Below are 14,588 nucleotides of genomic sequence, written 5' to 3'. Positions count from 1 at the left end.
CTGTGTTTCATCGTCAATAAGAGGTTCAGAGGGATATAGTAAACCTGAAGTGAAGCATCGGAATGTATAACTAGTGTCACAGTAATGGTTCAAAACATAGACAGTAGGAAGAGTCAGTCTTCTTGTACTTGAATCGGCGTTGTGCCTTTTGTACACATTTCCGATGCAATTTCTGTGCTTCATCGTCAATAAGAAGGTCGGAGGGATACAGTAAAACTAAAGTGAAGCATCAGAATCCATAACTAGTGTCACAATAAAGGTTCAAAACATAGACAGTAGGAAGAGTCAGTCTTTTTGTACTTGAGTCGGCTTTGTGACTTTTGTATTTAATTCCGATGCAATTTCTGTTTTTCATCGTCAATAAGAAGGTCAGAGGGATACATTAAACCTGAAGTGAAGCATCGGAATCTATAACTAGTGTCACAGGAATGGTTTAAACATAGACAGTGGGAAGAGTCAGTCTTCTTTTACTTAAGTCGGCATTGAGCCTTTTATATTTAATTCCGATGCAATTTCTATGATTCATCGTCAATAAGAAGGTCAGAGGGATACAGTAAACCTGAAGTGAAGCATCGGAATCTATAACTAGTGTCACAGGAATGGATCAAATCATAGACATTAAGAGGAGTCAGTCTTCTAGTACTTAAGTCGGCATTGTGCCTTTCCAATTTACTTCCGATGCAATTTCTGTGTATTATCGTCAATAAGAAGGTCAGAGGGATACAGTAAACCTGAAGTAAAGCATCGGAATCTATAACTAGTGTCACAGGAATGGTTCAAAACATAGTCACTAAGAAGAGTCAGTCTTCTTGTACTTAAGTCGGCATTGTGCCTTTTCTATTTAATTTCGATGCAATATCTGTGTCTCATCGTCAATAAGAAGGCAGAGGGATACAGTAAACCTGAAGAGAAGCATCGGAATCGATAACTAGTGTCACAGGAATGGTTCAAAACATAGACAGTAGGAAGAGTCAGTCTTCTTGTACTTGAGTCTGCATTGTGACTTTTGTATATAATTCCGATGCAATTTCCGTTTTTCTCCATCAATAAAAGTGTCAGAGGGATACAGTAAACCTGAAGTGAAGCATCGGAATCTATAACTAGTGTCACAGGAATGGTTCAAACATAGACAGTAGAAAGAGTCAGTCTTCTTGTACGTCAGTCGACATTGTGCCTTTTCTATTTGATTCCGATGCAATTTCTATGTTTCATCGTCAATAAGAAGGTCAGAGGGATACAATGAACCTGAAGTGAAGCATCGGAATCTATAACTACTGTCACAGGAATGGTTCAAAACATTGACTGTAGGAAGAGTCAGTCTTCTTGTACTTAAGTCGGCATTGTGCCATTTGTATTTAATTCCGATGCAATTTCTGTGTTTCACCGTCAATAAGAAGGTCCAAGAAATACAGTAAACCTGAAGTGAGGCATCGGAATCTATAACTAGTGTCACAGGAATGGTTCAAAGCATAGAGAGTAAGAAGAGTCAGTCTTCTTGTACTTAAGTCAGCATTGTGCCTTTTCTGTTTAATTCCGATGCAATTTCTGTGTTTCATCGACAATAAGAAGGTCAGAGGGGTACAGTAAACCTGAAGTGAAGCATCGGGATTTATAGCTAGTGTCACAGGAATGTTCTAAACATAGTCAGTAAGAAGAGTGAGTCTTCTTGTACTTAAGTCGGCATTGTGCCTTTTCTATTTAATTCCGATGCGATTTCTGTGTTTCATCGTCAATAAGAGGGTCAGAGGGATATAGTAAACCTGAAGTGAAGCATCGGAATGTATAACTAGTGTCACAGTAATGGTTCAAAACATAGACAGTAGGAAGAGTCAGTCTTCTTGTACTTGAATCGGCGTTGTGCCTTTTGTACACATTTCCGATGCAATTTCTGTGCTTCATCGTCAATAAGAAGGTCAGAGGGATACAGTAAAACTAAAGTGAAGCATCAGAATCCATAACTAGTGTCACAATAAAGGTTCAAAACATAGACAGTAGGAAGAGTCAGTCTTTTTGTACTTGAGTCGGCTTTGTGACTTTTGTATTTAATTCCGATGCAATTTCTGTTTTTCATCGTCAATAAGAAGGTCAGAGGGATACATTAAACCTGAAGTGAAGCATCGGAATCTATAACTAGTGTCACAGGAATGGTTTAAACATAGACAGTGGGAAGAGTCAGTCTTCTTTTACTTAAGTCGGCATTGAGCCTTTTATATTTAATTCCGATGCAATTTCTATGATTCATCGTCAATAAGAAGGTCAGAGGGATACAGTAAACCTGAAGTGAAGCATCGGAATCTATAACTAGTGTCACAGGAATGGATCAAATCATAGACATTAAGAGGAGTCAGTCTTCTAGTACTTAAGTCGGCATTGTGCCTTTCCAATTTACTTCCGATGCAATTTCTGTGTATTATCGTCAATAAGAAGGTCAGAGGGATACAGTAAACCTGAAGTAAAGCATCGGAATCTATAACTAGTGTCACAGGAATGGTTCAAAACATAGTCACTAAGAAGAGTCAGTCTTCTTGTACTTAAGTCGGCATTGTGCCTTTTCTATTTAATTTCGATGCAATATCTGTGTCTCATCGTCAATAAGAAGGCAGAGGGATACAGTAAACCTGAAGAGAAGCATCGGAATCGATAACTAGTGTCACAGGAATGGTTCAAAACATAGACAGTAGGAAGAGTCAGTCTTCTTGTACTTGAGTCTGCATTGTGACTTTTGTATATAATTCCGATGCAATTTCCGTTTTTCTCCATCAATAAAAGTGTCAGAGGGATACAGTAAACCTGAAGTGAAGCATCGGAATCTATAACTAGTGTCACAGGAATGGTTCAAACATAGACAGTAGAAAGAGTCAGTCTTCTTGTACGTCAGTCGACATTGTGCCTTTTCTATTTGATTCCGATGCAATTTCTATGTTTCATCGTCAATAAGAAGGTCAGAGGGATACAATGAACCTGAAGTGAAGCATCGGAATCTATAACTACTGTCACAGGAATGGTTCAAAACATTGACTGTAGGAAGAGTCAGTCTTCTTGTACTTAAGTCGGCATTGTGCCATTTGTATTTAATTCCGATGCAATTTCTGTGTTTCACCGTCAATAAGAAGGTCCAAGAAATACAGTAAACCTGAAGTGAGGCATCGGAATCTATAACTAGTGTCACAGGAATGGTTCAAAGCATAGACAGTAAGAAGAGTCAGTCTTCTTGTACTTAAGTCAGCATTGTGCCTTTTCTGTTTAATTCCGATGCAATTTCTGTGTTTCATCGACAATAAGAAGGTCAGAGGGGTACAGTAAACCTGAAGTGAAGCATCGGGATTTATAGCTAGTGTCACAGGAATGTTCTAAACATAGTCAGTAAGAAGAGTGAGTCTTCTTGTACTTAAGTCGGCATTGTGCCTTTTCTATTTAATTCCGATGCGATTTCTGTGTTTCATCGTCAATAAGAGGGTCAGAGGGATATAGTAAACCTGAAGTGAAGCATCGGAATGTATAACTAGTGTCACAGTAATGGTTCAAAACATAGACAGTAGGAAGAGTCAGTCTTCTTGTACTTGAATCGGCGTTGTGCCTTTTGTACACATTTCCGATGCAATTTCTGTGCTTCATCGTCAATAAGAAGGTCAGAGGGATACAGTAAAACTAAAGTGAAGCATCAGAATCCATAACTAGTGTCACAATAAAGGTTCAAAACATAGACAGTAGGAAGAGTCAGTCTTTTTGTACTTGAGTCGGCTTTGTGACTTTTGTATTTAATTCCGATGCAATTTCTGTTTTTCATCGTCAATAAGAAGGTCAGAGGGATACATTAAACCTGAAGTGAAGCATCGGAATCTATAACTAGTGTCACAGGAATGGTTTAAACATAGACAGTGGGAAGAGTCAGTCTTCTTTTACTTAAGTCGGCATTGAGCCTTTTCTATTTAATTCCGATGCAATTTCTATGATTCATCGTCAATAAGAAGGTCAGAGGGATACAGTAAACCTGAAGTGAAGCATCGGAATCTATAACTAGTGTCACAGGAATGGTTCAAAACATAGACAGTAGGAAGAGTCAGTCTTCTAGTACATAAAACGGCATTGTGCCTTCTGTATTTAACTCCGATGCAATTTCTGTGTTTCATCGTCAATAAGAAGGTCCAAGGGATACAGTAAACCTGAAGTGAAGCATCAGAATCTACAACTAGTGTCACAGGTTCGGTTGAAATCATAGACAGTAAGAAGAGTCAGTCTTCTTGTTCTTAAGTCGGCATTGTGCCCTTTCTATTTAAATCCGATGCAATTTCTGTGTTTCATCATCAATAAGAACGTCAGAGGGATACAGTAATCCTGAAGTCAAGCGTCAGGGTCCATAACTAGTGTCACAGGAATGGTTCAAATCATAGTCAGTAAGAAGAGTCTGTCTTCTTGTACTTCAGTCGGCATTCTGCCTTTTCTATTTAATTCCGATGCAATATCTGTGTCTCATCGTCAATAAGGAGGTCAGAGGGATACAGTAAACCTGAAGTGAAGCATCGGAATCTATAACTAGTGTCACAGGGAAGGTTCAAAACATAGACAGTAGGAAGAGTCAGTCTTCTTGTACTTAAGTCGGCATTGTGCCTTTTGTATGTAATTCAGATGCAATTTCTGTGTTTCATCGTCAACAAGAAGGTCCAAGGGATACAGTAAACCTGGAGTGAAGCATCGAAATCTATAACTAGTGTCACAGGAATGGTTCAAAACATAGACAGTAAGACGAGTCAGTCTACTTGTACTTATGTCGACATTGTGCCTTTTGCATTTAATTCCGATGCAATTTCTAAGTTTCATCGTCAATAAGAAGGTCCAAGGGATACAGTACCCCTGAAGTGAAGCATCGGAATCTATAAGTAGTGTCACAGGAATGGTTCAAAAAATAGACAGTAGGAAGAGTTAGTGTTCTTGTACTTAAGTCAGCATTTTGCCTTTTGTATTTAATTCCGATGCAATTTCTGTGTTTCATCATCAATAAGAAGGTCCAAGGGATACATTAAACCGGAAGTGAGGCATCGGAATCTATAACTAGTGTCACAGGAGTGGTTCAAAACATAGTCAGTAAGAAGAGTCAGTCTTCTTGTACTTCGGTCGGCATTGTGGCTTTCCTATTTACTTCCGATGCTATTTCTGTGTATTATCGTCAATAAGAAGGTCAGAGGGATACAGTAAACCTGAAGTAAAGCATCGGAATCTATAACTAGTGTCACAGGAATGGTTCAAAACATAGTCACTAAGAAGAGTCAGTCTTCTTGTACTTAAGTCGGCATTGTGCCTTTTCTATTTAATTTCGATGCAATATCTGTGTCTCATCGTCAATAAGAAGGTCAGAGGGATACAGTAAATTTGAAGTGAAGCATCGGAATCGATAACTAGTGTCACAGGAATGGTTCAAAACATAGACAGTAGGAAGAGTCAGTCTTCTTGTACTTGAGTCTGCATTGTGAATTTTGTATATAATTCCGATGCAATTTCCGTTTTTCTCCATCAATAAAAGTGTCAGAGGGATACAGTAAACCTGAAGTGAAGCATCGGAATCTATAACTAGTGTCAGAGGAATGGTTCAAACATAGACAGTAGGAAGAGTCAGTCTTCTTGTACTTAAGTCGGCATTGTGCCTTTTGTATACAATTCCGATGCAATTTCTGTATTTCATCGTCAATAAGAAGGTCCAAGATATACAGTAAACCTGAAGTGAGGCATCGGAATTTATAGCTAGTGTCACAGGAATGTTCTAAACATAGTCAGTAAGAAGAGTGAGTCTTCTTGTACGTCAGTCGACATTGTGCCTTTTCTATTTGATTCCGATGCAATTTCTATGTTTCATCGTCAATAAGAAGGTCAGAGGGATACAGTGAACCTGAAGTGAAGCATCGGAATCTATAACTACTGTCACAGGAATGGTTCAAATCATAGACTGTAGGAAGAGTCAGTCTTCTTGTACTTAAGTCGGCATTGTGCCTTTTGTATACAATTCCGATGCAATTTCTGTATTTCATCGTCAATAAGAAGGTCCAAGATATACAGTAAACCTGAAGTGAGGCATCGGAATTTATAGCTAGTGTCACAGGAATGTTCTAAACATAGTCAGTAAGAAGAGTGAGTCTTCTTGTACTTAAGTCGGCATTGTGCCTTTTCTATTTAATTCCGATGCGATTTCTGTGTTTCATCGTCAATAAGAGGGTCAGAGGGATATAGTAAACCTGAAGTGAAGCATCGGGATGTATAACTAGTGTCACAGTAATGGTTCAAAACATAGACAGTAGGAAGAGTCAGTCTTCTTGTACTTGAGTCGGCGTTGTACCTTTTGTATATATTTCCGATGCAATTTCTGTGCTTCATCGTCAATAAGAAGGTCAGAGGGATACAGTAAAACTAAAGTGAAGCATCAGAATCCATAACTAGTGTCACAATAAAGGTTCAAAGCATAGACAGTAGGAAGTGTCATTCTTCTTGTACTTAAGTCGGCATTGTGCCTTTTGCATTTAATTCCGATGCATTTTCTGTGTTTCATCGTCAATAAGAGGGTCAGAAGGATACAGTTAACCTGAAGTGAAGGATCAGAATCTATAACTAGTGTGACAGGAGTGGTTCAAAACATAGACAGTATGAAGAGTCAGTCTACTTGTACTTAAGTCGGCAATTTGCCTTTTGTATTTAATCCCGATGCAATATCTGTGCTTCATCGTCATTAAGAAGGTCCAAGCGATACAGTACACCTGAAGTGAAGCATCGGAATCTATATCTAGTGTCACAGGAATGGTTCAAATCATAGACAGTAAGAAGTGTCAGTCTTCTTGTACTTAAGTCGGCATTGTGGTTTTTCTATTTAATTCCGATGCAATTTCTGTGTTTCTTCGTCAATAAGAGGGTCAGAGGGATACAGTAAACCAGAAGTGAAGCATCGGAATCTATAACTAGTGTCACAGGAATGGTTCAAAACATAGACAAAGGAAGAGTCAGTCTTTTTGTACTTGAGTCGGCTTTGTGACTTTTGTATTTAATTCCGATGCAATTTCTGTTTTTCATCGTCAATAAGAAGGTCAGAGGGATACATTAAACCTGAAGTGAAGCATCGGAATCTATAACTAGTGTCACAGGAATGGTTCAAAACATAGACAGTGGGAGGAGTGAGTCTTCTTATACTTAAGTCGGCATTGAGCCTTTTCTATTTAATTCCGATGCAATTTCTACGATTCATCGTCAATAAGAAGGTCAGAGGGATACAGTAAACCTGAAGTGAAGCATCGGAATCTATAACTAGTGACACAGGAATGGTTCAAAACATAGACAGTAGGAAGAATCAGTCTTCTTGTACATAAGTCGGCATTGTGAATTTTGTATTTAATTCCGATGCAATTTCTGTGTTTCATCGTCAATAAGAAGGTCCAAGGGATTCAGTAAACCTGAAGTGAGGTATCGGAATCTATAACTAGTGTCACAGGAATGGTTCAAATCATAGACAGTAAGAAGAGTCAGTCTTCTTGTACTTAAGTCGGCATTGTGCCTTTTGTATACAATTCCGATGCAATTTCTGTATTTTATCGTCAATAAGAAGGTCCAAGGGATACAGTAAACCTGAAGTGAGGCATCGGAATCTATAACTAGTGTCACAGGAATGGTTCAAACATAGTCAGTAAGAAGAGTCAGTCTTCTTGTACTTAAGACGGCATTGTGCCTTATCTATTTAATTCCGATGCAATTTCTGTGTCTTATGGTCAATAAGAAGGTCCATGGGATGCAGTACACCTGAAGTGAAGCATCGGAATCTACAACTGGTGTCACAGGAATGGTTCAAAACATAGACAGTAAGAAGAGTCAGTCTTCTTGTACTTGAGTCGGCTTTGTGACTTTTGTATTTAATTCCGATGCAATTTCTGTTTTTCATCGTCAATAAGAAGGTCAGACGGATACAGTAAACCTGAAGTGCAGCATCGGAATCTATAACTAGTATCACAGGAATGGTTCAAAACATAGACAGTGGGAAGAGTCAGTCTTCTTGTACTTAAGTCGGCATTGAGCCTTTTCTATTTAATTCCGATGCAATTTCTATGATTCATCGTCAATAAGAAGGTCAGAGGGATACAGTAAACCTGAAGTGATGCATCGGAGTCTATAACTAGTGTCACAGGAATTGTTCAAAACATAGTCACTAAGAAGAGTCAGTCTTCTTGTACTTAAGTCGGCATTGTGCCTTTTCTATTTAATTCCGATGCAATATCTGTGTTTCATCGTCAGTAAGAAGGTCAGAGGGATACAGTAAACCTGTAGTGAAGCATCGGAATCTATAACTAGTGTCTCAGGAATGGTTGAAAACATAGACAGTAGGAAGAGTCAGTCTTCATGTACTTAAGTCAGCATTGTGCCTTTTCTATTTATTTCCGATGCAATTTCAGTGTTTCATCATCAATAAGAATGTCCAAGGGATACAGTAAACCTAAAGTGAGGCATCGGAATCTATAACTAGTGTCACAGGAATGGTTCAAAACATAGTCAGGAAGAAGAGTCAGTCTTCTTGTACTTAATTCGGCATTGTGCCATATGTAATTAATTCCGATGCAATTTCTGTGGTTCATCTTCAATAAGAAGGTCAGAGGAATACAGTAAACCTGAAGTGAAGCATCGGAATCTATAACTAGTGTCACAGGAATGGTTCAAAACATAGACAATAGGAAGAGTCAGTCTTCTTGTACTTAAGTCGGCATTGTGCCTTTTGTATTTAATTCCGATGCAATTTCTGTGTTTCATCGTCAGTAAGAAGGTCCAAGGGATACAGTAAACCTGAAGTGAGGCATCGGAATCTATAACTAGTATCACAGGAATGGGTCAAAACATAGTCAGTAAGAAGAGTCAGTCTTCTTGTACTTAAGTCGGCATTGTGCCCTATCTATTTAATTCCGATGCAATTTCTGTGTCTCATGGTCAATAAGAAGGTCCATGGGATGCAGTACACCTGAAGTGAAGCATCGGAATCTACAACTGGTGTCACAGGAATGGTTCAAAACAAAGACAGTAAGAAGAGTCAGTCTTCTTGTACTTAAGTCGGCATTGTGCCTTTTCTATTTAATTCCGATGCAATTTCTGAGTTTCATCATCAATAAGAAGGACAGAGGGATACAGTAAACCTGAAGTGAAGCATCGGGGTCTATAACTAGTATCACAGGAATGGTTCAAAACATAGTCAGTAAGAAGAGTCAGTCTTCTTGAACTTGAGTCGGCATTGTGCCTTTCGTATTTAATTCCGATGCAATTTCGGTGTTTCTTCGTCAATAAGATGGTCCAAGGGATACAGTAAACCTGAAGTGAAGCATCAGAATCTATAACTAGTGTCACAGGTTCGGTTCAAATCTTAGACAGTAAGTAGAGTCAGTCTTCTTGTACTTAAGTCGGCATTGTGCCCTTTCTATTTAATTCCGATGCAATTTCTGTGTTTCATCATCAATAAGAACGTCAGGGGGATACAGTGATCCTGAAGTGAAGCGTCGGGGTCTATAACTTCTGTCACAGGAATGGTTCAAAACATAGTCAGTAAGAAATGTCAGTCTTCTTGTACTTCAGTCGGCATTCTGCCTTTTCTATTTAATTCCGATGCAATATCTGTGTCTCATCGTCTATAAGGAGGTCAGAGGGATACAGTAAACCTGAAGTGAAGCATCAGAATCTATAACTAGTGTCACAGGAATGGTTCAAAACATAGACAGTAGGAAGAGTCAGTGTTCTTGTACTTAAGTCGGCATTGTGCCTTTTGTATTTAATTCCGATGCAATTTCTGTGTTTCATCATCAACAAGAAGGTCCAAGGGATACATTAAACCTAAAGTGAGGCATCGGAATCTATAACTAGTGTCACAGGAATGGTTCAAAACATAGTCAGCAAGAAGAGTCAGTCTTCTTGTACTTAAATCGGCATTGTGCCTTTTCTATTTAAATCCGATGCAATTTCTGTGTTTCGGCGTCAATAAGAATGTCCAAGGGACACTGTTAACCTAAAGTGAAGCATCGGAATCTGTAACTAGTGTCACAGGAGTGGTTCAAAGCATAGTTAGTAAGAAGAGTCAGTCTTCTTGTACTTCGGTCGGCATTGTGCCTTTCCTATTTACTTCCGATGCAATTTCTGTGTATTATCGTCAATAAGAAGGTCAGAGGGATACAGTAAACCTGAAGTGATGCATCGGAGTCTATAACTAGTGTCACAGGAATTGTTCAAAACATAGTCACTAAGAAGAGTCAGTCTTCTTGTACTTAAGTCGGCATTGTGCCTTTTCTATTTAATTCCGATGCAATATCTGTGTTTCATCGTCAGTAAGAAGGTCAGAGGGATACAGTAAACCTGTAGTGAAGCATCGGAATCTATAACTAGTGTCTCAGGAATGGATGAAACCATAGACAGTAGGAAGAGTCAGTCTTCATGTACTTAAGTCAGCATTGTGCCTTTTCTATTTATTTCCGATGCAATTTCAGTGTTTCATCAATAATAAGAATGTCCAAGGGATACAGTAAACCTAAAGTGAGGCATCGGAATCTATAACTAGTGTCACAGGAAATATTTCAAACATAGTCAGGAAGAAGAGTCAGTCTTCTTGTACTTAATTCGGCATTGTGCCTTTTGTAATTAATTCCGATGCAATTTCTGTGGTTCATCTACAATAAGAAGGTCAGAGGGATTCCGTAAACCTAAAGTGAAGCGACGGAAACTATAACTAGTGTCACAGGAACGGTTAAAACATAGACAGTAAGAAGAGTCAGTCTTCTTGTACTTAAGTCTGCATTGTGCCTTTTGTATTTAATTCCGATGCAATTTCTATGTTTCATCGTCAATAAGAAGGTCCAAGGGATACAGTAAACCTAAAGTGAAGCATCGGAATCTATAACTAGTGTCACAGGAATGTTTCTAAACATAGTCGGTAAGAAGAGTCAGTCTTCATGTACCTAAGTCGGCATTGTGCCTTTTCTATTTAATTCCGATGCAATTTCTGTTTTTTATCGTCAATAAGAAGGTCTGAGAGGTACAGTAAACCTGAAGTGAAACATCGGAATCTATAACTAGTGTCACAGGAATGGTTCAAAACATAGATGGTAAGAAGAGTCAGTTTTCTTGTACTTAAGTCGGCGTGGTGATTTTTCTATTTAATTCCGATGCAATTTCTGTGTTTTATCGTCAATACGAAGGTCTGAGAGATACAGTAAACCTGAAGTGAAGCATCGGAATCTATAACTAGTATCACAGGAATGGTTCAAAACATAGACAGTAGGAAGAGTCAGTCTTCTCGTACTTAAGTCGGCATCGGGCCTTTTGTATTTAATTCCGATGCAATTTCTGTTTTTCATCGTCAATAAGAAGGTCCAAGGGATAAAGTAAACCTGACTTGAGGCATCGGAATCTATAACTAGTGTCACAGGAATGGTTCAAAACATAGACAGTAAGAAGAGTCAGTCTTCTTGTACTCAAGTCGGCATTGTGCCTTTTCTATTTAAATCCGATGCAATTTCTGTGTTTCGTCGTCAAGAAGAAGGTCCAAGGGATACAGTAAACCTAAAGTGAAGCATCGGAATCTGTAACTAGTGTCACAGGAATGGTTCAAAACTTAGTCAGTAAGAAGAGTCAGTCTTCTTGTACTTAAGTCGGCATTGTGCCTTTTCTATTTACTTCCGATGCAATTTCTCTGTTTTATCGTCAATAAGAAGGTCAGTGGGATACTGTAAACCTGAAGTGAAGCATCGGAGTGTATAACAAGTGTCACAGGAATGGTTCAAAACATAGTCAGTAAGAAGAGTCAGTCTTCTTGTACTTAAGTCGGCATTGTGCCTTTTCTATTTAATTCCGATGCAATTTCTGTGTTTTATCGTCAATACGAAGGTCTGAGAGATACAGTAAACCTGAAGTGAAGCATCGGAATCTATAACTAGTGTAACAGGAATGGTTCAAAACATAGACAGTAGGAAGAGTCAGTCTTCTCGTACTTAAGTCGGCATTGTGCCTTTTGTATTTAATTCCGATGCAATCTCTGTGTTTCATTGTCTATAAGAAAGTCCAAGGGAAACAGTAAACCTGAAGTGAAGGATCGGAATCTATAACTAGTGTCACAGGAATGGTTCAAAGCATAGGCAGTAGGAAGAGTCAGTGTTCTTGTACTTAAGTCGGCATTGTGCCTTTTGTATTTAATTCCGATGCAATTTCTGTGTTTCATCGTCAATAAGAAGGTCCAAGGGATACACTAAACACATAGTAGAGAATCGGAATCTAAAACTGGTCTCACAGGAAATGTTTAAAACATAGTCAGCAAGTAGAGTCAGTCTTCTTGTACTTAAGTCGGCATTGTGCCTTTTGTATACAATTCCGATGCAATTTCTGTATTTTATCGTCAATAAGAAGGTCCAAGGGATACAGTAAACCTGAAGTGAGGCATCGGAATCTATAACTAGTGTCACAGGAATGGTTCAAAACATAGTCAGTAAGAAGAGTCAGTCTTCTTGTACTTAAGACGGCATTGTGCCTTATCTATTTAATTCCGATGCAATTTCTGTGTTTCTTCGTCAATAAGAGGGTCAGAGGGATACAGTAAACCAGAAGTGAAGCATCGGAATCTATAACTAGTGTCACAGGAATGGTTCAAAACATAGACAAAGGAAGAGTCAGTCTTTTTGTACTTGAGTCGGCTTTGTGACTTTTGTATTTAATTCCGATGCAATTTCTGTTTTTCATCGTCAATAAGAAGGTCAGAGGGATACATTAAACCTGAAGTGAAGCATCGGAATCTATAACTAGTGTCACAGGAATGGTTCAAAACATAGACAGTGGGAGGAGTGAGTCTTCTTATACTTAAGTCGGCATTGAGCCTTTTCTATTTAATTCCGATGCAATTTCTACGATTCATCGTCAATAAGAAGGTCAGAGGGATACAGTAAACCTGAAGTGAAGCATCGGAATCTATAACTAGTGACACAGGAATGGTTCAAAACATAGACAGTAGGAAGAATCAGTCTTCTTGTACATAAGTCGGCATTGTGAATTTTGTATTTAATTCCGATGCAATTTCTGTGTTTCATCGTCAATAAGAAGGTCCAAGGGATACAGTAAACCTGAAGTGAGGTATCGGAATCTATAACTAGTGTCACAGGAATGGTTCAAATCATAGACAGTAAGAAGAGTCAGTCTTCTTGTACTTAAGTCGGCATTGTGCCTTTTGTATACAATTCCGATGCAATTTCTGTATTTTATCGTCAATAAGAAGGTCCAGGGGATACAGTAAACCTGAAGTGAGGCATCGGAATCTATAACTAGTGTCACAGGAATGGTTCAAAACATAGTCAGTAAGAAGAGTCAGTCTTCTTGTACTTAAGACGGCATTGTGCCTTATCTATTTAATTCCGATGCAATTTCTGTGTCTTATGTTCAATAAGAAGGTCCATGAGATGCAGTACACCTGAAGTGAAGCAGCGGAATCTACAACTGGTGTCACAGGAATGGTTCAAAACATAGACAGTAAGAAGAGTCAGTCTTCTTGTACTTGAGTCGGCTTTGTGACTTTTGTATTTAATTCCGATGCAATTTCTGTTTTTCATCGTCAATAAGAAGGTCAGACGGATACAGTAAACCTGAAGTGCAGCATCGGAATCTATAACTAGTATCACAGGAATGGTTCAAAACTTAGACAGTGGGAAGAGTCAGTCTTCTTGTACTTAAGTCGGCATTGAGCCTTTTCTATTTAATTCCGATGCAATTTCTATGATTCATCGTCAATAAGAAGGTCAGAGGGATACAGTAAAGCTGAAGTGATGCATCGGAGTCTATAACTAGTGTCACAGGAATTGTTCAAAACATAGTCACTAAGAAGAGTCAGTCTTCTTGTACTTAAGTCGGCATTGTGCCTTTTCTATTTAATTCCGATGCAATATCTGTGTTTCATCGTCAGTAAGAAGGTCAGAGGGATACAGTAAACCTGTAGTGAAGCATCGGAATCTATAACTAGTGTCTCAGGAATGGTTGAAAACATAGACAGTAGGAAGAGTCAGTCTTCATGTACTTAAGTCAGCATTGTGCCTTTTCTATTTATTTCCGATGCAATTTCAGTGTTTCATCATCAATAAGAATGTCCAAGGGATACAGTAAACCTAAAGTGAGGCATCGGAATCTATAACTAGTGTCACAGGAATGGTTCAAAACATAGTCAGGAAGAAGAGTCAGTCTTCTTGTACTTAATTCGGCATTGTGCCTTTTGTAATTAATTCCGATGCAATTTCTGTGGTTCATCTTCAATAAGAAGGTCAGAGGAATACAGTAAACCTGAAGTGAAGCATCGGAATCTATAACTAGTGTCACAGGAATGGTTCAAAACATAGACAATAGGAAGAGTCAGTCTTCTTGTACTTAAGTCGGCATTGTGCCTTTTGTATTTAATTCCGATGCAATTTCTGTTTTTCATCGTCAGTAAGAAGGTCCAAGGGATACAGTAAACCTGAAGTGAGGCATCGGAATCTATAACTAGTATCACAGGAATGGGTCAAAACATAGTCAGTAAGAAGAGTCAGTCTTCTTGTACTTAAGTCGGCATTGTGCCCTATCTATTT

Source organism: Schistocerca americana, chromosome 1, assembly GCF_021461395.2.
Source record: "Schistocerca americana isolate TAMUIC-IGC-003095 chromosome 1, iqSchAmer2.1, whole genome shotgun sequence".
In the NCBI taxonomy this organism is placed as follows: domain Eukaryota; kingdom Metazoa; phylum Arthropoda; class Insecta; order Orthoptera; family Acrididae; genus Schistocerca; species Schistocerca americana.
This window is presented reverse-complemented; position numbering follows the sequence as displayed.